Genomic DNA, 25,498 nt, shown 5'->3' on the forward strand with positions numbered 1-25,498 from the left:
TATATCATACATTAATTCTGGTATTGAGTAATTTTTCAAAGGTTGAAGAATTTGACAAGTGATAAAATTAAGTTTACTAAGGCTGGCTCACACATGGCTCAGAGGTACAGTTCATTCTAACAGGTCACAGAGCGTCCTGGTCCTTTTTGTAGTATGGGGAACCCGGGCTCTCGAAAGCGATCCCAGGAGACTTTCGAGAAAAGAAGGGTAACTCTTCTCACACGGGGATCCCTGATTTGTGGAGGCAGATTCAGAACTGAGTTTTGTTTTGACTTTAATTGTCATAGCTTCCATGATCTTTACATCCTATTTGCCAGCACATCTCGTAAGAATCACTGCCCTTGTGCTTCCCAGAAGCAGACAATAGGTGTCTGAGGCTCCTCTCCTTAGAGATTCTGAGATAGTCAGATGGAGTGAGATCCATGCTGAGGATACTGACACATGGTCCAGAGAGATTTTAGCTTTCCCTTGTTCTTTTGGGGACCATTTGGATAGTTCTGGTACATCTCTTCCAAATCCCTTAGACCTCTGAGCTTTTAAGTGGGTAAGAAACACAGAATGTTCATTCAATTTTATTTTCTACTTCTTAATTTATTTCAACCTTCTTTTTCATCATAAATGAAATACATGTTTGCTGTAGGAACTTTGAAAAAAAAAGGAAAATTCTGAAGAAAAAAGATACCTGTAATTCCACTGCCCAGAAGTTACTGCCGTTGGTATTTTGTTCTGGATCTTTCAGTCTTTTTAGAAAAAAAGCAAAATCCAGTACGTTTTTTGGAAACTTGGATCACTCCATAATCTTTTCTGCAACTTTTATATGTATCAATATATGTTTTTAATATATTCTCCTACCCTTAATAGTTTTTCTGAAACTTGGTGGCTAGTGGAGACACAGAGTGATTGGTCCAGTTTTCTTTGCCAGTTTCTTCTTGTTGGGCATCTAGGCTACTTTCATTTGTTTCCTATATAAGTGTGATGAACTTTGGTCTAATTGGCAATTAATGATAATTTGATTATTTTTAAAATTAATGAAAGTTTAGATTGCCTTTCCTCCCTCCCTCCCATCCATTCATCCATCTATCCATTCCTGGTGTATGAACACTTGATTTATTATGGTTTCACAAGACCAGTGTCTGCCCGTATTAATAACTGCTTCTGGGGCTGTAGAGAGTATAAATTGTTCTATAAGTCATTGTAGTCTTTTAGTATTCTTAGTACTATTAGTATCATGATCATCTATTTTAGAACTATCATATTTCAATGATAGAAGAGACATCCCCAAAGATGAAGCCATCCATGGTGAAGGACCTATTGTAGGGGATAAGCAAGATGTTCAGAGGATGAGGGTATCAGCAGTACCTGCTACAACTGAAGTAGTTAGGGTTTTTTGGTTTGAGGTTGGCTTTTTTTTTTTTTTTAATGCAAGTCCTCCTAGTTAGTTGATCTAGTCTAATTCCATTCCCACTATCCTGCTCCATTCCCTCAGTGAGCTCAGATTCATGAAAGAATAAGGGTAAGGAAGTTTTGTGTCATTAAGTTGAAACTTACTCCACATTTTTGGGGGCTGATGGAGTGATCTATTTGTGCTTATTAGCACAGAGTTACATATTCATTTGCTATTCCTTTTCCCCAAACACCCAGTTATGTAGCAAATATCAAAAATTACCACTCGGAGAATATTCTACAAACTTTAGTACTGGCTGATTATCAAATAGGGACTGTCAATCTTAGTACATGTTCTGGGCAGGTTGAAGCAATTCTGGGATTCTGTTTCCTCAGTTATAAAAAATAGTGTTGAATGAGTCAAGATCTATGCATACAGACAGCTCCAGTTTTGGGTTCAAGGAAAACACTATGAAAGGAGTAATATGAGCTTTGCAAATTGAACGTACTGTTCAGAGATCATGTGAGCTTTGGATCATCATGACAGGCTTTATGAAAGAAGTGGAATTTGAGCTGGCTCTTAAAGACAGGGTTTAAAGAAACAGAAGAAAAGTGGAGAGGACTTTACAGGAAGAGGATAGTGTGAGCAAAAAGATGGGGGCAGGAAAGTAGAGAAAAGCAAGGAGGACTGTTTGCTGGCATGGCAAACACAGAATTAAGACTAAGGTTGAGACATACTAGTGAATTCCATTTCTTTCTTCATTCATGGCACAAATATTTGAGTGTCTATTATGTGCCTAAAAGAGTTTATAGTTAGAAAAGTAGGGGGAAACATGAATATAAAATCCTGAGGGTCGGTATAGAACCTCTTCCCAGTCATCACCTCCATTCTCCCTTATGCTTATACTCAGAGCCCCGTTCATATAATTAACCCTTCATGTCATTGAAGGACCTTCATGACCTTCATGTCTTAGAATCTTGGGAAGTATTTCCTCCCCAGTCTCCTGTGATTAGTTTGGGCACTGGCATGTGATCGTCCTACTGTCAGTGGTCGTGAGGTGTGGTCTGTGTGGTGGGGACTTGTGGGAAAGTTTTCCTCTGTAATAATGAGAGACCATTCTCTGGGTGTGGTTTTATCTGCATGTGATGCCTGTAGCAGCCATCTTATCTCCCTGAGGAGGAGTTTTGAATTTGAAGGGGGCAGAGCAGAAAGATGGAAGTACTGGGTCCTCAGTGACATCATGATTGGTGAATTAACCCTGGAAAGCCTCTTCTCTTTGGACTTCCATTATATAATAAAGCTGTATTATTCAAGTAACTTTTATAAAAATCTTGGCACAGTGTTCTTCGTCTGATGCATTTCATTTAAGATCTGCTCAAATGTTACCTTCTCTGGAAGACCCTCTCCAATGCTACGTTAAATATTAAATAGGACAGAGGCATAACTTCAGCTCTGACGCTGATGGAAAGTCTTGCATACGCTTAAGTTCAAGCTAGTGGGTAGCCTCAGTCTGTATTCTGCTCATGGGGAAGGGGACCATGGGAGTTTCACAATGCCATCTGGGCTGAGTCTCCCTCCCCTGCTGTCTCCTCACACGACTCTTGCTCAGGTCCATCTTCATAAATGGTGATTTCAGGAGCCCATTTGCTCCACATAAAAGGTGAGCGACTCCGTTTATAATAAATCTCAGAGTGGTGTACATGCTATCATTCCCTTCATTTGACCTTGGTGGAACAGGCTGATGGGGCAGTGAAAAGTATGATATGAAAAATGAGTGAGCAGAGCAGAGTGAGTAGTGAATCATTCTTGTGTGTGATTAGCTGTGAAAAATCTCACCAACATGACTCAGAGTACACATTTTCTTTTCTCCCTTTTCCCACCCCACTTCTCCCCATAATCCCTTGTCAGCCACCCCTCAAGTGAGCTTTCCTACACATGACTGCCTTGTCTTACTAGCGGTCATCAGATCCATACAGGGTTTCCCGGACTGTGAATGCTGGGGTGAGGGAAAGTGGGCTCCCAGGGGGAGAATCTTTTTTTTGTTTGGGGTTGGGGAGAGCAGCAACTGGAACTCAGCTGAAGCCTTAGGGAGTCCCTTCCAGGGACATGTTGAGAAGACAAGAGGATGGCAGAATGACTTGGTAGGCATTGTAAATCTCCAATTATACCAGAGGACTCAGTGACTCGCGGTTGAGGTCTCCATCATTTCCATTTGCAGAGTCAAGCCCTATAAAAACAGGGTGATGGGATGGTAAATCAGGTTTCTGGGGGAATCGTGGGATCCTGCCACAGAGGGCTTGAGCCCATAAAACGGAAACTTGCCTTTAATGGCAATGGCTCTTACAGCCAAGCTGCGGAGGCTGCCTTTGTGGCACCTGGAAGTGCTTTTGGAGGAGAATTCCCTGCTGCAGTTGCTCTCTCTGGGCTTGCTCTACCTCACTGTCCCCTTGATGTGACATCCATGGGACAGGAGGCTGTTGGGGGGCAAGTGGAGGGTGATGAGTGGTCAGAGATGCCTCCTCTGGCTAACTTGACCGGACAACTTCCCTTAGCTGTTCAGTCTCACTGCAGAACCTACAGATTGGCCGGCCTGCCCTTCCAAACAGAGAACATATGTTCATTTTAAGGACCAGCAGAGTGTTCATTGAAATAGGCACCTGCTAGCAATTCCTCCGATGGGGATTATGAAAGTGACCTTCATTCCTTATTTAGTTCTTCTCCATGTGTTCTCCGACCACTGGGTAAAACTTCAGTAGTTGAGACACTTGGGGCCAAGGTTTGTCCTACTTACTGGACAAAAAATTAATTTTTTGATTTTTGGAAGATTTATTTATTTGACAGACAGAGATCACTAGTAGGCAGAGAGGCAGGCAGAGAGGAGGAAGCAGGCTCCCTGCTGAGCAGAGAGCCCGATGCGGGACTCAATCCCAGGATGCTGGAATCATGACCTGAGACAAAGGCAGAGGCTTTAACCCACTGAGCCACCCAGGCGCCCTGATTTTTGAAATGTTTTATTGCTTCAAAATACAGTCCTCCGCTAGTGAAGGATTCTTAGAGGATGTGTTAAATGAACAACAACAACAACAACAAAACGTAATTAGCTTTAAATTTTTTTTTCCTGTATAAGTGGGTGGGTTTTCTCAAGGTGGTCAAATCTGACCCTATAATCTTGTTGGCACCATTTGTTGTGGATCAGTTGCCACAACAATGCTTTTCTTAAAAAATAATCCTCCGACATCTAGTGGCACTCAGTGATGAGCAGTTAATACACCCTCAAAGGTTTGCAGATGGACAGAGCCACGCTTCATGCGCAGATCTGTGCATTGGTTGTACTGCTCTCCTTCGTGTGTCTCTCTTTTGCCTGGAAGCAGTGGACTTTCCAGCCTAGCTCTTCTGATTTCAGATGTTGCCTGCTCATAGAGGGCAGAGGAAATATGTGATGCCATGAAGTAAAGACTCAGAACTGGCCCGTTGTGATTTCAGTCCACATTCCGTGGTGATAATGAAATCTTGCAGTTGAAAGCATGCATCATCAGTGGGTTAGGGAGATAAGTATTCCAGTGGTAGGAACAACCACATCATGTGGCTTAGGAACAGGGAGGGTGAAGAACTGACAACAATCAATTATTAATTGAGTCAACATACAATTTACTAAGCACCTGTCATGAGCCTGATTTGTTCTCCATCAGAAATGGGAAGGAGTGCTATGGTGAGTGTTGTGTAGTGTGTAAACCTGGCGATTCGCAGACCTGTACCCCTGGGGATAAAAATATATGTTTATAAAGCTGTAAAAAAAAAAAAAAAAAAAAGAAAGAAAGGATGAATCCCCAAGTTTTGTAGCAACATGGATGGGACTGGAAAAGATTATGCTGAGTGAAATAAGTCAAGCAGAGAGAGTCAATTATCATATGGTTTCACTTATTTGTGGAGCATAACAAATAGCATGGAGGACAAGGGGAGATGGAGAGGAGAAGGGAGTTGAGGGAAATTGGAAGGGAAGGTGAACCATGAGAGACTATGGACTCTGAAAAACGATCTGAGAATTTTGAAGGGGTGGGGGGTGGGAGGTTGGGGGCACCAGGTGGTGGGTATTGTAGAGGGCACGGATTGCATGGAGCACTGGGTGTGGTGCAAAAATAATGAATACTGTTATGCTGAAAAAAATAAAAAAATTAAAAAAAAAAAAGAAATGGGAAGGAGTTTAACTACAGTATTTTTCTTTTTAAAGATTTATTTAATTTATTTTTATATTTATTTATATATAATACATAATATATATAATGTTTATTTATTTTATATTATATATAAAATATATTTTATATTATATTTATTTTAGAGAGCAACAGAGACAGAAAGAGAGCCAGCAAGGGTGTGGGGAGGGGCAGAGGTAGGGAGAGAGAGAATCCTCAAGCAAACTCCCAGCTGAGTGAGGAGCCTGATGTGGGGCTTGATCCCAGGACCCTGAGATCATGACCTGAGCCAAAACCAAGAGTCAGCTGCCCAACTGACTGAGCTGCCCAGGTATCCCAAGTTCAGTATTTTTTTAAAATTTCCAATGTCTTAGGCAAATTAATAAGGTTTTACTGCAAAAATAGAGTAGTGAAAGCATGTAACAAGTTAAACATGGAATTTAGAAGCAGGAGAATACTATACGTTGAGAATCCTTTCCATCAATGTGTGCCCTTTGTAACTGTACATGTGACCAGTCACGTTTATGAATGGTTCTTGTAGACAAAAAGATAAATATTTCAAAGAGGACAAGTAATAACCATTTACCCTATCCCGGGTCTTGGTTGTTAATTTTAGTTATGTGACTGACTTGAGTTTGTAGAATAAAGTGAAGCAGGTTAACAAATCATCAGAAAGAGCCCTAAGAGAATAAAAAGAGAAATAGATTAGGGCAAATTCTCACTTGGCATTCATTTCCCCAAAGATAGAGTCATACAGCAAACACTACAAGATTGACAATAGGGTAATAGATGCATAACATGTCCAAACAGTTAAGCTCTTCTTCAATTAACACCCAGCCCTGCAATGCCATCTGGACCACCAAGTTTACAAAGGATGTGGGAAATTTGGCAAAAGTCCAGAGGAACCGTAGAGATAACAATAATTTGCAAAATGATATATCTGAAGAGCTTTATGGGGTTGGCATTATTTGCCTAGAAGAAGAGAAGCTTGAATGATACACCGTGGTGGTTTTATGTGAGCAGGTAACCAGATGCTCTCCATCTTAACTAGGAAGTAAATAAAAAGGAAAAGTTTGACATTTCAGCTTGTTCAAATTAAGTTAGACCTCCATTTCACTTCTTGTTTTGTAGTGGTGACCCAGGGTTGTTTCCGAGTTGTGGAGTGTTTGTCCAGAGAGGATTTATTTATTTATTTATTTACTTACTTTTTTACTTAACTTTTATATGGGAAAGAAGCGCCCTCTCTTATAGGTGGTTATGTATTATTTTCCCCAGAGGCAGGGAGTTCGAACCTTGCTGAAAACCTGTGTCGGGATGTTGAGGAGGAAGTAGGGTTGCGCACAGCCTTTTAGGATTTCTGGCTGAAATAATGAAGGTGGTCTCCCTTAGTTTTATTTCATCTCCTTGTTATCCTGGGAAGGCCATGATCTATTCATTCTACTCATGGACTCTGTCATGGAGAGCTGTAAAGAGTGAGAACTTTAATTTCCGTGGGAAATGGAAGGTCCACTTAACCAGTTGATTTATAAGCTGGATATGGGAGGAGCTGATGTAAGAGTTGAGAAGTTCTTTTCTGTGTGTATTTCAATGTTGGGTATTTTATACAAAGGCATTGTAAGTCAGAGGCTAGAGCCCAGAGCACCTCTTTGCATTCAAATACACATTTACGATGTCTTTCTTGCCTATTGAAAATAAAACGTGAAAATTAAACGTGAAAATTCACAAGTGGCAAGTTCTTTGTGTTGTTTTCTACTTAACCTTGAATTACTATACATCATACTCCAAGATTGTTTCCCTAAATTTGCAGTAATGTAGATGATTGAGTTTATGTCTTATCATATAATCCAGTGTCTGAGAAGTCTGCAGCAGTACATCAAGCCTTAGGTAAAATATGAAAATTATAGACATGGGAAGGAAGGAAAAATAAGCAGGATGCAAGAGGACACACCAAGGAAGTGTTGTGGGGAGAGCATGTGTGCAGGAGACCACTACTCCTGTGACCTCATGTGAGTCACTTAACAACAGGTCTTGGCTTCTCCACCTATGAGATAAAAGACTTGGATTGGGCCACCTCGTGATCATTTTCACTCTGAAACCCTCTGATTTGCGGTGTGTGCTATAGCTCTCTTGAAGAAGATGCTTTGTTTCCGTAGGCCCATTCTGTGAGTGGAAATACTCTCAAAGCATTAGTCTTTATCCAGTGTAACTGAGCAGTCTTCTGGTTACCTAAGGAAAACGTGTTGACTTCTGAATTCACAGTCACAGATAGCAGCATTTGGACCATCCCTTCCACTTCCGTAGTCTCAAGCCACATGGCCAATCTTGGCATCTCTTCCTATTGAGTCAAAACTCTGCTCTGGAATCCTTCTCATTGCTGCCTGCTGCTCCCAAAGGAGCAGAGTGAGCTCTTTACTTGCTCTGGCCTGGAATGTGTCGAGCTCTGAAGATGTGAGGGGTGTGGGTGGTGGGATCTAAGAGAGGTAGCCACACCCCTAGTCTAAAGAAACAGACAAGGAAATATGGGAAGTGATCATGGGTTGGGGTTAGTCTGGATTTTCATCAAGACGTTTCAAAGAACAGCTCTGTTCTAACTCTGTAGTCACATCTTAGGGGTACAGAGAGTGCTGTGGAAGAGGGGTGGAAATGATTTAAGACACTTTTCAACAAATAACACATTTGAAAGTCAATAGTCTTTCACATCACCATTTTGTGTTGGCTCCGATGTGAGGCTTTCTACAATTTACAGTATGTGACATTAGCCTTCGAACTGAACAGTTTCAGAGCTGTCCCAGCTATGGGAGTTGTCATTTAGTGTCCTGGATGCCTCTCTGCTCTGAGCATCTCTGAAGACCAGAATGGAGGAAGGTGAGGGCGAGAGTAATTTTGTATTTGGTGAGACGGAGAGGGTAATCATTTTTTGTATATGCATATCCACATTATAAGCATAATGGATGTATAATTTCTGTGTGTTTTATAAGGCGTTTATAATTCCGTGTGCCCTATTTGAAATGTACAGTAAGAGTATGGCAAAGGAGAAAAACATAGTAAGATTGGGAGTTTCATTGTATTCATAAGAGGCTGTTGTCAAATCCTTTGACTTTTACAGTGAAAGAAAATGTCCCTAGAGATGGGGCATCAGGATTTCTGGATGAATTCTTCCGGTGTAACCTAGATCTTGAGAATGCGAGCTGCACTGCCGAGGCCCTGGGCTCATCTCTCTGTTCCCAGCTCGGCTCAGTTACGCACAAAGGTCCTTCTCTAGGTGACATATCATGTGATTCCAAAGTACACTTTCTTTTAATTTACAACTTAATTTTCAACCTAATTCAGAAGATTGATACTATAATGCTATTTGCAGAAGTATTGAAATGTCAGTAAGTTTTATTGTAGTAATAAAGAGTATTCCATATATCACACACTCTATAGGGAACCTTGCTTTTTGCATAGATCTTCATAGCAACAACCAGTGGCTAAATGCTGGCAATCATTAATTTTTAAAGAAGACATGGTTATGACGAGTTGAGGAATTAAGGCTGGTGGTGAAGAATGAACTTTAATTTTTTGACTTTTTTTTTTTTTTGGTTGCATACTAAGGTGAGGCGACGGCAAGATGATAAAAAATGGCCCAAATCCCAGGTTCCTAATACTTAAAATGCTGTCTGCTCATAAAAAGATTTCAGTTAGGGAGAGACCATCTTTGAGCTCCTCGTAACAAATGGGTATCAGTGGCCCATGAAATAATCAATGCCACTAATCCATCCTAGGGCCTGCCAATATGTTAATGGCCCTGGTGCATCGTTATTGCTACAAGACTATAAATCATTCTGGTACCAGAATGCATCGCTGTCGAGGCCTCAAACCCCTCGCCTGGAATAAAATGCTGTCTCCTAACAATTAATGTCCAAACATTTTTCAGCTTTGTGCCTTGATTGTTTTCAGATGCTAAAAAAGTAAGTAGGACAGATTGTAAATCAATAAAACTGTAAGACAAAGTGTTTTAATAATAGGAAGGTTCAGAGTAAATCATAGTTTTGTGTTTATTATTGCTTTTGGGAATATAAATAAGGAGTTACTTTCTACTACCCAGCAAGCCTACTGAGTGAACATGGGGGTACCAGGTCCAGGGTAACCTCTCTGAATGGGGCTTCCTTGTGTTACCGCCCTGAGAAGCAAAACCAGGCCAGTTGGAGTCACAAACCCAAGGTGGTATTGGAGGTCAGGGTTTAGTGTGCAGTTGGTCTGTTCCAGAGCTGGTTCAAAGCAGCTCAGCATAATATAGTTTCTTTGGCAGTATCAGGCTTCAAATAACCAGTGTGAGAAGATTTCAGTTTGTGGTTATTTATTTGGCTATGGTGACATTGGTGATGGGATAATTTTAAAAAGGCACCCCAGTTAGTTTGGCGTCCCTAGGAGCCTTTACTCCTCTGTTTCCATGAAATTATCTGACTTGGTAGGTTGACTTGGGCTGTGCAAATACATGTGCCGGACTGTAGGCAAAACTAAGATTTCCTGGAGGAAAGAGTTGCATCAGATTGATCCGATTCTTTTTGGTTGGTGAAGTCATTAACCCCACCCTGTACAAAGTTCATTGGCGCCCTTTACGGTATTACTTGTCCTACAATTATACTTGTGGCCTGAGAGCCTCTGTGCAGGACCCAGCCTGAAAATGCTGATTGGCCGAGCCCATGTTCTTTGCGAGGCTAGATGTGGTCACGAACCAAGAAAGTAAACACACGAGTGGAAACAGTAGAACGTGGGGTGGTGAGTACCTTTAGCTTTTAGGTAGAGCTATGATTTTGAACAGACACCGTGTTCCCACTCCGCATCCGGAATCACAAACATACCTTCAGCCACGGTTATGTAGAGGGAGAGGGAAGAAGCTCTTGATCTCCAACAGGACACCCCCCCCCTTCTTGTAGCCGTGTGTCCCTGGCGCCCAGCTCTGTTGGGTGTTCGTAGTTTATTTTGGGGCTCAGGAAATAGCACAGGAAAAGGCCAGAAAAACAGTGGCTCCATATAGACAGAAAGACAATTAAAACTGATAGGACTCTTAACAGAAGTGGCAAGAGCAGGCAGGATGGAAGTAATTTATTCAACGAATTGTCCAAATACATAAAATTGCACTGATGTATGGTGTAGCGGTGGGACAGTGGAAAATTTGATAGTTGTTTCCGTTGTATGAATTACTCAGACAGGATGCCTTTGTGAAGTATGGGGGTTTGTTTAATGTTCTGACAACAATTTAGATCCTGTTATGGTTATTGCAGTGTAATGCTGTAGTAAAAATTGAACATGACACACCAGCAATTTATTATTTGTGTGTTTTTTAACCTTGAATATCGGATTGTTTGTCCAAGCATATCCTTTGATTTGCTATGAAATTTATTGTTGATAAAAACAATCAGATTTCCATTAGAAGCGAAAAAAAAATATATATATTTTTGCTATGAACCATAGATTTAGGGGGAAAAAATTCAAACTAGGCTACAGGACTTATGACAGGTAGACTCATGACATTATATGGTAATTCAGCTTGAAAGAATAATTGTGACACTCTACTTGGTTGTGGAGTATAATCGTGCTGTGAGGTTCAATTCACTGAAAGGCCAAATTATCTTCAACTACATTAGTCTGACAACCTATAATGCTTTGCAGAGGCAATTTGTAGACGTTTCACAGAATGCCAGCAAACAGGGCTTCCCATTATGCCACCCATTAACAAATTTGTGTAGGAAAAAAGTAACTTTTCCATTTTCCTGACTGTTTTCAAGCTTTGCAACATAATAAATAATAGTATTTGCATTGCCATTTATTCTCTTAGTTTTAAAATTTATCTGCGGTATGGTGGGAGAGATTTATCTCTTCAGCTATGCAGCCTGAGAAATATTGATATTTTCATTGACTTAAACAACAGCATGGTGTGGTGAGGAAAGCCTGGCACGGGGAGGCAGGAGGCCTGGATCGTGGTCAGAATCATCCTTCGGCCTGTCTCCTGATGCCTCTTGTGAACTCACTTTGGACCTCAGTTGTCCCTTCCCTAAATTGGGGATTATAATACTCCCGCTTAAGAGTCTGTGTCTGGGGGTGAAGACAAGAGGTTCTCAGTGTTGTTCTCAGCCCCTGGACAAATAATTTGGAGAAGTTCAGGGGTAGGGTACTATCAGCTGCTTTTTTTTTTTTAACTGCTGGTTTCAGAAAATAGAGCCACAAGGGGGACAAGTGTGAGGCTTGCTCAGCTCTGTGATTGTGGTAGAATTTCCTTCTGAGCGTGCATTGGTTGATTGCATCTGTCTGTGAATGTCTGTCTCCAGAACGGAACCCAGGGCTCTTCCAAAATAGATGGGTTTATTTGTATCATCTCAAATATAGAGTCAACACATGGACTCTTTTAAAGAATGGAAAAGCTACTCCTGTGCTATAGAAATTTAGGGACATAGCATATTTGATGAACTTTTTAGAAAAACATTATTCATAAATCATGTTAGACGAGTCCTAAAAATGTTGGTTATGTATGCAGGTATTTCTGCATGTGGGGATGTGCAAAGCTGTCTGGCTCAATGTCCTAAATATTTAATAGGATTTTTTTTCCATATCACCTGGGTTTGGGGAACTGGGAAAATCCAGGCCCCTTTTTCCTAAAGGCCAGCACCACTTCTGTCTTCTTTCAATTTATTCCTCTGACCCAGTGCTTATCTCTTGATGTGGGCATTACTGGATTGACATGAGACTTAGAGGAGCATTAGGTTTGCAAGGCAAGGCTGGGACAGTAGAAGAGGCCTGAGGGGCCTTTCTTTGCTTTGTCTCCTTTCGCTCAAGGGGTCCTGTAAAAGGGTCTCACACCTTGGGAATGAATAGGCCTGGGGATAAATCAATCTCTCCATCTCTAGTAATTGATTTATAATTTATGATTTTATGAATTGTCCAACTTCCTACACCTTTTTTGAGTGGGGGTTGTGTAAATCACTGTGTCACCCAGTGACGTTAGTCTCAATGTCAGATACTTGACCCTTCATTATGAGAGGCCATTGGGCCGTATACCTGCTGCTTTCAGAGGAGGTAATGGCTTTTCTTAAGGGTAGGCTTGGATTCCTAGTCCTTCCTAATAGAATCTAAGAGATGGACTGTCCTTTCGGTTGCTTCTGTTTAACTTGGTCTAAATTCTAAGCCATTAAAAAAAATTTTTTTTATAGTAACATCCAAGGACTATATCTACCCTTGTCTGATTGGGTGAAAGGGTTTTTGCTTGATTATTTAAGCTCTTTTTATTTTAGCAAAACGTAGGGAATGTTTCCCAGACGTTTAGACAAGACCTATTGAATGAGTGGTCATAGTTGAATATTTTTTCCTTTACAAGTTGAAAAGAAAAGGTGCATGTGTATGTTTGTGTGTGTATGTATGTATCCTGTGCCCTGTTGTCCTATAGTCTAGGGACTTGGGTTTCCAATGTGAGGCTCATATCTGCAGGGGGATTGTGAAGAGAGTGTAAACACTGTAGTGTGATCAGTCAACATTACTGGAAAAATCAACTTATAGTTGATGTACTGTGGGGGAGGAACCGTCACCTCCTCTTTGGTATAAAGGATAACCTGTAAGTGGAGGACACAAATGACAGAAGGAAGGGCTCCTTTAACTGGGGAGACACAGTAAGTATGAATACAGTTATAGTGGGGAAAATTCATACGAACAAGGAAAAAAGTTGCAGTGGGGTTGTTGGCGAGTGGGGGTAATGGATTATTTTGCAGGTCTGGAGTCCCAGCGGTATAGTTAAGGACAAGCTGGAGCATTCATGTTTACGCATAATGCTCTCCGATGTAATTTCGGCTGAACTGTTGCTGACTTACTTAGCATTCGTAGGTCAACCACCTGCAGAAAGGGCATGTAGGTAGATTATTGTTGACTTTATGGTTATAGAACCTAGCTAATCAGTGCACCTGCTGGGTTATAAGTTGTTATGCCTGAATGGTTTTTACACCAGGTCTTAAGATTTCTTACTGGCAAAAGGGAAAAACACTCATTTCTCATGACCAAGGCCCCTACTGGGAGGGAAGCTCTCATCTCACGTGGAGGGAAAATATAGTGGGTAAAACGCATCATGATACAGGGGTTTCCAGAGTGTTTTAAATAGGACCAATATAGCTCCTTAGCCCTCCCTTGGAAAACTGGGGGGGGGGGCGCTTCATAGAATGAAAGCTTACGTAGCAGAAGAAGATAAGCCTGCTGGGGAGTAGGAGGCAAATTGCTTGTCATGTGGCAGGATTCCCGAGGCTTCTGTACCTCCCTATGCCAGCAAGTTGGGGAGCCAGTTGTGGGTATAATGACACACTCCATGTCATCTCTCATTTAGAGCTCCAGTTGCTTTCTGATGCGGAAGACATCTTCACTGTGTTGGTTTTCTCAGTGTTTGATTATACAGGGTTCTAGTTCACACATAGGCCAGCACGTGTAAGTGGTTAAGTGCTACCTTACAAATTGCTTTGACCTTTGATGTTCAGGTAAAGGTCACTGGTTAATTTTGCGTTGTGTATTGCCTGCTTCACTAACTTTCAGCTAGCTTTCCTCCCTTGAATGGGTTGGTGAACAATGTCCCCTACATTCAGGTTCTAGCTTGCTTCTCTGATACTTATCTTTGCCAGACTTTACCTGATTTCTCTCTCGTGTGCTGATGTTGTGTGCATGTTTCCGGGGGATGGAATCTCGATCAGTTCAAAAGCGTGGGAGATAGGAAAGGTCAGCATGACAGATCTGGCGACGGAGCATGTGTATGTGTGTTTGGGCAGCTGAGCTCAGCTGACCACGGAAGATAAATAAGGAATGTGCAGAGTGCTGCCTCGACAGCCTGAGAGTTGAAAACAAAATAACTATTGGGGGAAATGTGAATGTTAGGGCATCATTTTGGAAACCCGGGAGAAGAGTTCTATTCTTGTCTCTGTTTGGAAAGGTCACAGGCTTTTTTTTTTTTTTTTTTTTCTTTTTTTGCAGGAAGACGTGTGTATGGTTATAGCTTGCTTTTATTTTCTCTCCCTTTAAAAAATATGTGTTTTATGCCCACCCCATGGACATTTTGAGAATGCTTATTTTAACGAGCAAACATGTTCTTTAACGTGACAGTGCAAAAAAAAAAAAACTTCAAATATGATTTTAGCAAGTTATTTTACATCACAAAAGAAGATGATAATCTGTGGGTGTTTCTGTTTCCCTCGGTTAATTTCTTTTCTATTTTTATTTTGTGGAATTGAAAAAGGACATTTCTAGTGATGGTATGAAGCTCTTCTAATTTAATTTTATTGTTGTATACCTGTCTCCTCTAAAAATGCTAATGTTGTCTGCCAGGAGATATGTCTTACATTTCAGTCTGCATCAGAGATGGGTTTGTTTCCTGGAGTTATCTGGGTTTTCCTTTTTCTTTCTTTTTTTCTTTTTTTTTTTTTTTGGGAAACACTTGACTCAAATTTGCATGAAGGCTCTCTTTGATTTTTTTTTCTCTTTGCCCCTTAATAATAGGGAAAAGGAAAAGAAAATATATTTTTTTGAATATTTTTTGTTTACAATAAACCAGACAATGACATACATTAATTTGTGTAATTTTTATAATAACCCTCTGAGGATATTATCCCAATTTCACAGATGAGGAAACTGAGGTTTAGAGAGGTTAAATAACTTGCCCAAAGCCACACATACAGCAGTCAGTGAGACTGGGGGAAAGATGTTGGTTTGACTCCAAATCAACTTTGACTCCAGCAGCTGTGCTTTTTTTATGCTCCTAGACTATAGTCTTACTCCTAAATATACATCTGTAGCCACCCTAGAAAAGTGCCCCCAAATAACAGTCACCCATAATACTGAAAGGTGGTAGAGACTGTATATATAACCTTTTGGTATTTTAAAGTTTTTATTTATTTTGGGGGGTGGCGTGTGTGTGAGCCATTAGAGGGGTAGAGGGAGAGAGAGAATCTCAAGCAGACTCCACGCTGAACATGGTGCCCAATGGAGGATTCCATCTCACAACCGTGAGATCATGACCTGAGCTGAAGTCAAGAGTCAGATGCTTAACCGACTAAGCCAGCCAGGTGCCCCTGTGCATATAACCTTTCATAAGAAATTACCACTCGTCATTGAAAAAGTTCTTGAATGTTTTTGAACATTGATTATGTGCCTAGATCTTTCTGTGCTTGAAGCAGTGCTGGGTGTGTATGTGTTTGGGTCGGGTGATGACAGAATGATGTCAGAAACTTGAAAACATGGTTCAGGTCCTTAAGAAAGGCAGGAAAGACTAATCTGAAACTTGAATGAGTGGTGAACGTTAATACATGAAGAAGGCTAAGTTACCCTGTGAGTTGGGATGGAGGAGTGTAGTAGTTTAGAAAAGAGGGTGTTTGGGGAGTGGATAACATGGTAGGAACTATGAGTCTTGATCAGAGCCTTAGGAAAGAGTGTTAGGCGTTGCAACGTGCCCATGGGTGTGCTGTGTTTCTGGGGTTGGGAGGCCCGTATGGAGAAAGGGAGGTAGTGAGATGGTGGCTCACGCAAATGAAGTATATATTTTGGGTAGGTGGAGAAGTAGATGTGTGTATGTGCGCGCGGGCGCACACACGCATGCACATGTGTGTGAAGGGTGGTCGTGGTCTTAGCGCTCTTCCCTGTCCTTGGTATACCAAGACATGCTGAGCTCCTGTCAGTGTGTCTAAGTTCAACCCACCTTCCCCTCTGAACCTCTCCATCCACTGCTCCCCCAAGATGACACTGACTTACCACTCTTTGGGTCTAAAGTATAATTCTGCTTCTTCTGGGAAGCCTTTCCTGATTTCTTTTGCTATGTATTCCCTTAGCCATCTTTCTTCTGCCGTCCTAACATTGGTTGCATTTTATTGTAACAACTCAGATAAATGTTTCTCTCGCCAGACAGTAAATGCCAACGAAGGGAAGACAGTTAACAGAGAAGCAGGCACAGAATTAGTAGGTGATCACATCATTTCTGAATGAGTTAATGAACAAGTAAATATGTTTAAAGTGTATTAGCCAACTAGAAAAGCCAGGTAGTTCCATATGTCCTTTGAAGTCAGAAGGCTGATTCGTTTAATGATGTTCTGGCTGAGTGGGGCGTAGCCCCCAAATAAGACCAATTTGTCAACAAGTTCCCAAGTTCATCCTTCATTGTCCTCTCAGGAATGTGTGACATAGCCTTTGACCAGTGTGAGAGCGTTTGGCCGTTTCATTCAGACTTCTCCGTGGTGGAGGTCCTGGAATGGGAACTTACGGTGTGAGAGAGTCTGACTGCTGAACTGCCCTTGGTAATTTAAATGTGGCTGCAGAGACCACAAAGTGTTCAGTTTCTTGGGGAGTGAGGGGCCGGCAAAGAAACTAAGCCATTACAAACCATGGTGGGAGGGGGTTTATGGGCATGTATGGTGTTAATTTCTGCGGACTCTCTGGGACATCGCTCTGTAGCATACAATGATGGGACAGGGATAAGGCACTCCAGATCGATACACACCAAATGAAGTGTTGGGATGAGTCCTCAGTCTAGTGGATCTGGCTGCTTTGAACTCATTCCTGTGTCATCCTAACTTTCTCATGACACATCACTGAAAACTTCCTTTCATATTCCGCCAGAAGCCACTGTGACCCACACTACCACTGTCTGAGACAGAGCTTAGTGACATAGGCCTTCTACTTTTGGGGATGATAGGCGCTCGGATTTTTCTATAGAGCACCGTCTTTGTCTTATTCACCGTGATTTATTTTTTCTAAGACCTTTCTAGAATTTGTCTCATGGACTGAAAGCTGTTTATGCCTCCCTCATTTCTGTACCCCTGTCCTATTTAATGTCTCCAGGAACAGTGGTGTGCTGTTCTTTGCACAGCGGCCACGGCCCCACTATTTACTCCTTCAGGAGGGTGATGACTTGTCTCTCCCCATCCCAGGCAGTGTAGTCATTGGCCATCCCATCTGGGATGCTCCAGCTCCCTGGGAACAACTAAGGTTAGGTTTTCTAGCTCTTTGACGAGCGCATCATGTGGACCAGATGGAGAGTCCTGCTGTGGTCCACAGCCTGTCACTCCGTCACAGAAGGAAATTAAATTGGCTTTGCATGGGCTGCTCTTCCCAAGACTCGTTAGTTATTCCCTATACCTTGGGCTTCTCTAGGTGATGGCAAATTGGTTGTCTTATGATTTACCCACAAGAGCCACAAACTTTGCTTTTGAGACTTGAGTTTCTTATACAGATATTAAGCCTGGAACTTTTTTTTAGAGACAGAAAATGAATTCCTTTATTTTTTTTTCCTGTATAAAATTAAAGGTTCTGGAGTCTTGTTGGGAAGGGGAAAATGAAAAAGAGTCCAAGCCCACCTCCGCTCCTACTAATCTATACTTTTTAGCAGTTATTTTTTGAGAGAGTGATTTATTTACACTGACAGCTTGTTACTTATGGTAGCTGCTGCCAGCTTCTGAAGTAATCTGATAACGTCAAAATGTGAAGGGAAGCTATAGGCTTTGCCTTGACTGACTTGCTATAAATCATGTACATTGCTGGTGTCTAAGGATGCTTGGGTTGATACTGATGGAAATACAAATCAAATACAACACATGGTAACCCAATTCAGAGCTAGAGATTTTGGATTAAGCCTATTGGATTCATATTTTTAAGTGAAACAGAGCAACCATACCAAGTTGTGTTTTGAAACTTGGAACTGTCTGCTATGCTAACTTCAAGGACAGCATCTGCCTTTGAAATGGAAGTGCAAAGAGGTGTGCTCATCATTTACCTTCTTTCCTTTATTCATTCAACAGCCATTTATTGAGCACCCACTGTATACCAGTCAAGGGGAAGGTATGACTCTGCTGTATCTATTTACTTGTACCTTTGTTAGTCTGTGCAAGCTCTGTGAGGGGAGAATTTTGTTGTGTTCATCACTGTATACCCAGTATGTAAAATAGTAAGTGTTCAATAAGGCCCATAATAAATGGTCAATAAATACTTACTGAATGAGAATAGGTAGCCCAGAGTTTGAATATCAGTGCTGTCAAAACCCTGAACTCTTTTCGCAGGCAGAAAAAGTCATTCCCATCTCTGGACTCTCTCTAGAGTCCTTTATAGTCTTTTATATGGATTTCTGGTAAGGCATCTTTCTTATGTAATTATGTGATGTAATTATTGGTTTATATGTTGGTCTCTTCAATTACAGCATGAGCTCTATCTAATAGGGCAGAAACCATGTCTTTATTAACCTTGGACTTGCCATGCCTGGCACATGGGTAGTAATGAATAATTGCTTGTAGTCATGGTATGACATAATTCTTAGAAAATTAACCATCTAGATCTCTGTATTTTCAAATGCACATAATGATACTGAAGAAATCTGAAGTAAATGTGCTCTTCAATGCTAATAGTGCTCATCTTGCCAAGTACTGGAGGAGATGATTTTTATACCATCCCTTTGGTTTATCTGCTTTTTCTAATTTTTCTAGAGTGACTAAGTATTAACTGTGAAATCAAATAATAGTAAAGGAGATGTCATTAAAGTTTTTTTTTCCCCTAATGCCTTTACACATGAAAAGATAAATTTGTTAGGGTGTGTGTGTGTGTGTGTAATAAATTTTTATCAGCTGGTTCAACCAAATGCATCAGGGGAGTTTGCTAAATAATGGGATCCTTTAATAAATGGAGCACTTGGGGCGCCTGGGTGGCTCAGTGGGTTAAGCTGCTGCCTTCAGCTCAGGTCATGATCTCAGGGTCCTGGGATGGAGCCCCGCAGCGGGCTCTCTGCTCAGCGGGGAGCCTGCTTCCTCCTCTCTCTCTGCCTGCCTCTCTGCCTGCTTGTGATCTCTGTCTGTCAAATAAATAAAATCTTAAAAAAAAAATAAATGGAGCACTTACTCTCAAATGTGTCTTTGGTATAAATTGGGATACTTAACTATTGGATTTGCTTAAGGAGAGGCATACCTATGTTTGAAAAGGAAGCATTCATTGACATGGAATACTAAACCGTAGGAAGAAACACTGGGGCAATGATCAGGCTTATCCATAACATTTATAGATATAGGGCAAGAGTACAAAGGGAAGTTGACATACCAAATGTCTACATATTTAAAGTTATAAATCAAACTGAGCGTGATAACTAAAATATGCTCTGTCTTTTTACCATGCCAAATAGATTTGCATTAATAACCTGAAATTCCAGATTTCGAAGTAGAATTCTCCACCTCCTTGGGAGTTGAAGCTGGAACATGGTAGCGTAGAGAAAGCCTGCCCTGGGTCCTTGGCCCACCCACCTTCATTTTCTACCCCTGGCTGTATCTTGTCCTGTCAAAAGCCTCTTGCAGGATGTGTCTGCATGTCCACACTGCATGGGTCAGGATGCGCCTGCATGTCCACACTGCATGTCTATCCTCAACCTGTCATGAACACCCATCTTGCAAATTAGAGTTGGGCACACTGGTTTACTCAGTGGACCAGGGATGTTCTACCCCTGGAAGTGGACTCTGGGCAGAGAACTTCAGGGCTCTGGGTACCAAAATAGATCATCAAAGGTGGAGGGTACACTGTGGTATGCTCCTGGGTCCCGAGGACTTCATATACCATGCAGAGAGACATAGTCTGAAAAAGGCTGAGGCAGCCCAGGGAAGGGGTCTCCTTCAGCTCTGGTGTGATAATGGTGCTGCTGGTGATCAAAGATATGTATTGGAAAACTAATGCTTTGGGGCTTCCAGTTTAAGGACAAGCTCATCCTTCCTGAATTACAGGCACAAATACCGTCTTAGATTTGGACCAGTGTTCATAATATCCAGTGGTCTCAAATTTCAGTGTATATAAGAGTCTCTCAGGAAGGGATTTAAATGAATACTTGGGCTGCATTTTGATGAACTACCTGTGCCCACATGCAATATGACAGCCATGCCCAGGCCACTGCCAAATTCCCAACATGCATGGAAGACCAAACATGCGTGGAAGGCACTTAGTACCATGGTAACCTTTTAATAAATGATAGCTGCCATTACTGTTAGTGTTCCTACAGTTATTATGAATTGATTCCCATGTTTTACCATCTAAGAAAGGCCATCTAGATTGTGTAATTTTCTCTTGTGTGAATAAGAACTGGGAAGAGGTATATATGATTCACATTTGTCATTGTCATATTTGTCAGGCTTATCTGTCAGCATCAGGTAAACTGTTCCCATTCTATATATAAAATACGTTCTTTCATCCTCTTGCCCGGACTTCCTGAGCAAGCTCTCTTGGCTTCTCTAAATGTGCCATGGTTTGATTGTTTACTCATACAGAGTGAATGAAAATTAATAGGACATTTTATTGAGATGATAATGCAGCCTGTGATTGAGGCAGAATGAGGGGTCATGTGTTTGTTTCTTATCTTGGAATTTAGTTCTTCTTGCCTTGTCTTTGCTAGAAAGAAAAGGGCAAGGGAAATTATTTTCTCAGGAATTAGTAGTGATGAGGGAACAGTTTTTTTTTTTTTTTAGATTTTATTTATTTATTTGACAGAGAGAGATCACAAGTAGACGGAGAAGCAGGCAGAGAGAGAGAGAGAGAGGGAAGCAGGCTCCCTGCTGAGCAGAGAGCCCGATGCGGGACTCGATCCCAGGACCCTGAGATCATGACCTGAGCCGAAGGCAGCGGCTTAACCCACTGAGCCACCCAGGCGCCCCAGGGAACAGTTTTTACTTATAAAGCAGACTCTTTTAATGTCCTGTATCATTAAGTAGGAGGGGGATGATAAGGATGTTGGGGATAACCAGAGATGTCTGTATATTGTTGGATTTGTTGTTGCAAAGTAGGAGATGGGTCGTGAGGCCTACGGGAGGTACAGAAGTAGGCTTTCACTGTTAGTACTCTGCTTTCCTTGGAAATAGAGGGAGGATTTTTTTTTTTTTTTAAAGAGGGAGACCCTCTTAAACCCTTTACTTTGAAGATTCTTACCTTTGCCTGGGCCTCATTTCACTCTTTCTAGTGTCCAGGATACACAAGGGAGATACAAGTTGGTTGAGGAGCCTGGATAGATGGCTCATTCTGAGAGTGAGACCCTGGAATATTCTGTCATCTTCCACTTTGCTACTTGTGTCAACTGTTATGTTTGGTGGGACCAGATGAGAAGAACTTGGAGGAGTAAGAAAAAGTGATTTAAAATAATGAGACTGAGCTGAAAGGAGAAAATATCCAATGGTTATTAAAAAAGAATGAGATCATACACATGGGGACAGAGAGTACAACCACCAGGGTGACCTTGGAGGGATAAAGCAGGACTGTCAACCTGCCCTGCCATGTTGCTTGATCTCTGGTGAAGAATGGAAAGTCACAAAATGAGTATACAGAAGAGCTGGACTGTAGTCCTAGAAATATTGCTTCTGCCCTAGGTCTCAGTTTCCCCAATGTTGAGACTAGAAGATCTTTCATTTCCCTTCAGCAGTAAGCATTTGTTACTCATAAATATAAGATACATCATATAAAACTATATAAAACAAAGGAAAAGCCTATAGTGGACACACAAGATTATGATGGAATCAAAGCATACCACCACCAGTCATAAAATCACAAAGGCATGCAGAAACAAAGGAAGCAAGTAATTAAAGCATCTACAAAATAGTCAGAAACAGTGAACAAAATGGCAGTATTAAGTCCTTTCCTTTTACTGCTTTAGATGTAAATGGACTGAATTCTTCAAAAGTCAGAGAATGCCCAAATGGATAGAAAAACAAGATTCAATGCATGCTGCTTACAAGAGACTCACTTTAGCTTTAAGTACACATAGTCTGAGAGGGAAGGAATGGGGAAAAAGCTACTTCAGGCAAATGGTAACCAGAAGAAAGCAGTGGGGAGCCTGCTTCCTCCCCTCTCTCTGCCTGCCTCTCTGCCTACTTGTGATCTTTCTCTCTGTCAAATAAGTAAATAAAATCTTTTAAAAAAAAGTAGATATAACAATATAAATATTTATACGCTGAACTCCGAAATACCTAAATATACAAGGCAAATACTAACAGAAATAAAAGAAGAAATAAAGGGCAATACAATAATAATTGTAGACTTGAATACTCCACTCTAAACAATGGACAGATCATCCAGACAAAGAATCAGTAAGGAAATAGTGTATTTGAATAATACTATAGACCAAGTAGGACTTTATAGACATACACATAACATTGCATTCAGCAGCAATAGAATACACATTTTTCTCAAGTGAAATGGAACATTTTCTTGGGTGGACCATATGTTAGGCCAGAAATCAAGTCTCAACAAACTGAGGGAAATAGAAATTATATTTAGTTTATTTTCTGACCACAATAGTATGAAACTAGAAATCATGTAACAGGAGGGAAGCTAAAAACCTGAACAACCAGTGGATCAAAGAAGAAATCAAAAGGGAAATAAAAAAAATCTTGAGAGAAAATGGAAAATGAAAATGGAAACACAACATAGCAAAAATTTATGGGATGCAACAAAAGTAGTTCTAGCAAGGAATTTCATAGTGATAAATGCCTACCACAAGAAGCAGAAGTCTCAAACAACTTAACTTTAAACATGAGTTAGAAAAAGAACAAGTTAAGCCCAAAATTAGCAGAAGGAAGGAAAAAAAATGGATTAGAGCAGAAATAAATGAAATAGAAAAGATTAACAAAACTAAGAGTTGGTTCTTTGAAAAGATAAACAAAATGGACAAACCTTTAGTTAGGCTAAGAAAAAGAGATGACCCGATTCAATGAAATTAACAAAAGAGGAGACATTATAACTGATACCACAGAAAGACAAAAGTACATAGAAGATTATGATGAGCCCTTATATACTAACAAAATTGTGCAACCCAGAAGAAATGCGTGAATTCCTAGAAACACACGACCTACCAAGCCTGAATCTTGAAGAAATGGAAAATCTGGATAGAGCAAAACACAAGTAAGGAAATTGAATCAGTAGTCAAAAAATATCCCAACAAAAACCCATGGTATCACTGGTGAATTTAAATGTTTAAGGAAGTGTTAATGCCATTCTTTTTCAAAGTCTTCCAAAAAAATGAAGACACTTTCAAACTCTTTTTTTAAAAAACTTAATTTTTTTTCAGTGTTCCAAAATTCATTTTTTACGCACCACATCCAGTGCTCCATGCAATACATGCCCTCCTTAATACCCACCACCAGGCTTCCCAACCCCTCACCCCCATCCCCCTCCAAAACCCTCAGTTTGTTTCCTCAGAGTCCACAGTCTCTCATGGTTTGTCTCTCCCTCTGATCTCTCCGAACTCACTTCTCCTCTCCATCAAAAATCTTTTTTTTTTTTTTTTAACTAGGCTAGCATTACCTGATACCAAAGCCAGTTAAGGACACCACAAGAAAACTACAGACCAATATCTCTAATGAATATAGATGCAAGTATCCTCAACAAAAGACTAGCAAGTCAAATTTATCAACACATTAAAAGGATAATACACCATGACCAAGTGAGATTCATCCCTGAAATGCAAGGATGGTTTAATATAATCAAATGAATCAATGTCATATCACATTAATAGAACAAATGATTAAATTGTATGATCATTTAGTGCAGGAAAAACATTTGACAAAATTCAACATGCAATCATGAAAAAATATTTGAAAAATTGGGTACAGAGGGAATCCATCTCAACATAAAAAAAGGACTATAGGACAGGCCCACAGCTAATACCACAATCAATAGTGAAAGGTTGAAAATGTTTCCTCTAAGATCGGAAACAAGACAAGTGTGCCCATTCTCACCACTCCTATTTAACATAGTAATGGAAATCCTACCTGGAGCAATCAGGTAAGAAAGTGAAATAAAAGTCAGCTTAATCAGAAAGGAATGATTAAAATGGCCTCTGATTACAGATGACATCATGTATATAAAATCCTAAAGACCTCATTAAAAAACTAAAATAGATAGTAAACAAATTCAGTGAAGTTACAGAATACAAAATCAACATATAAAAATCGGCTGTGTTTGTATACATTAACAACAAACTCTGAAGAAGAACCAAAGAAACCTATTTGCAACAGCATTAAAATTGGTATAATATGTAGGAAAAAAAATTTAACCAAGCAGGTAAAATACCTGTACACTAACAACTGAAAGACACTGATGAGAGAAAAGACACTAATAAATGGAAAGATATCTTGTGTTCGTAGAAGAATTAATATTAAGATGTCCATACAATCCAAAGCCATTTGTAAATTCAGTGCATTCCTACAAAAATTCCAATGGCATTTTCACGGAAATGGAAATAATCCCAAAATTCATATGGAACCATAGAAGATTGAATAGCCAAAGGAATCCTGAGAAAGCACACTAAAGCTGGAGACATAACACTTCCTGAAAAAACAATAGTAATTAAAACAGTACGGTATGGAAATAAAAACAGGCATATAGACTAGTCGAACTAAATGAAGAGCCCAGATATACACTCATGCATATATGGTCACTAATATTTGACAAGGGATCCAAAATACTCAATGAGGAGAATCTAGTCTCTTTAGTAAATGGTGTTGGGAAAACTGGATATTCACATGTGAAAGAAAGAAACTGGATCCCTGTCTCACACCACTCACAAAAATTAACTTGAAATGGATTAAAGACTTAAGATCTGAAATCATGAAACTCCTAGGAGAAAACATAAGGAAAAATATCCTTGATGTTGGTCTTGGCACAAATTTCATGGATATGACACTGCAAGCTCAGCCAACCAAAGCAAAACTCAACAAATGGGACTATACCAAACTACAAAGTTTTCCCCCCTTTTGGACAGCAAACAGAAATGGTCAGCAAAATGAAAAAGCAGTCTGAGGGATGGGAGAAAATATTTGTAAACCATGTATCTGATAAGGGGTTAATATCTAAAATATATAAGGAATTCCTACAACTCAATAGCAAAACCCCCAAGTGATCCATTTAAAAAAAGGGCAAAGGACCT

General features: G+C 40.5%; 1 protein-coding gene across 3 annotated transcripts in view; it reads left to right on the forward strand.

Annotated features, from left to right (window-relative positions):
* The window catches only part of LRMDA (leucine rich melanocyte differentiation associated), a 1,078,273-nt gene that overhangs the window by 265,369 nt on the left and 787,406 nt on the right, over positions 1-25,498 (forward strand). The window lies entirely within an intron of this gene.

The sequence above is a fragment of the Lutra lutra genome, chromosome 14, assembly GCF_902655055.1.
Source record: "Lutra lutra chromosome 14, mLutLut1.2, whole genome shotgun sequence".
Classification (NCBI taxonomy): Eukaryota; Metazoa; Chordata; class Mammalia; order Carnivora; family Mustelidae; genus Lutra; species Lutra lutra.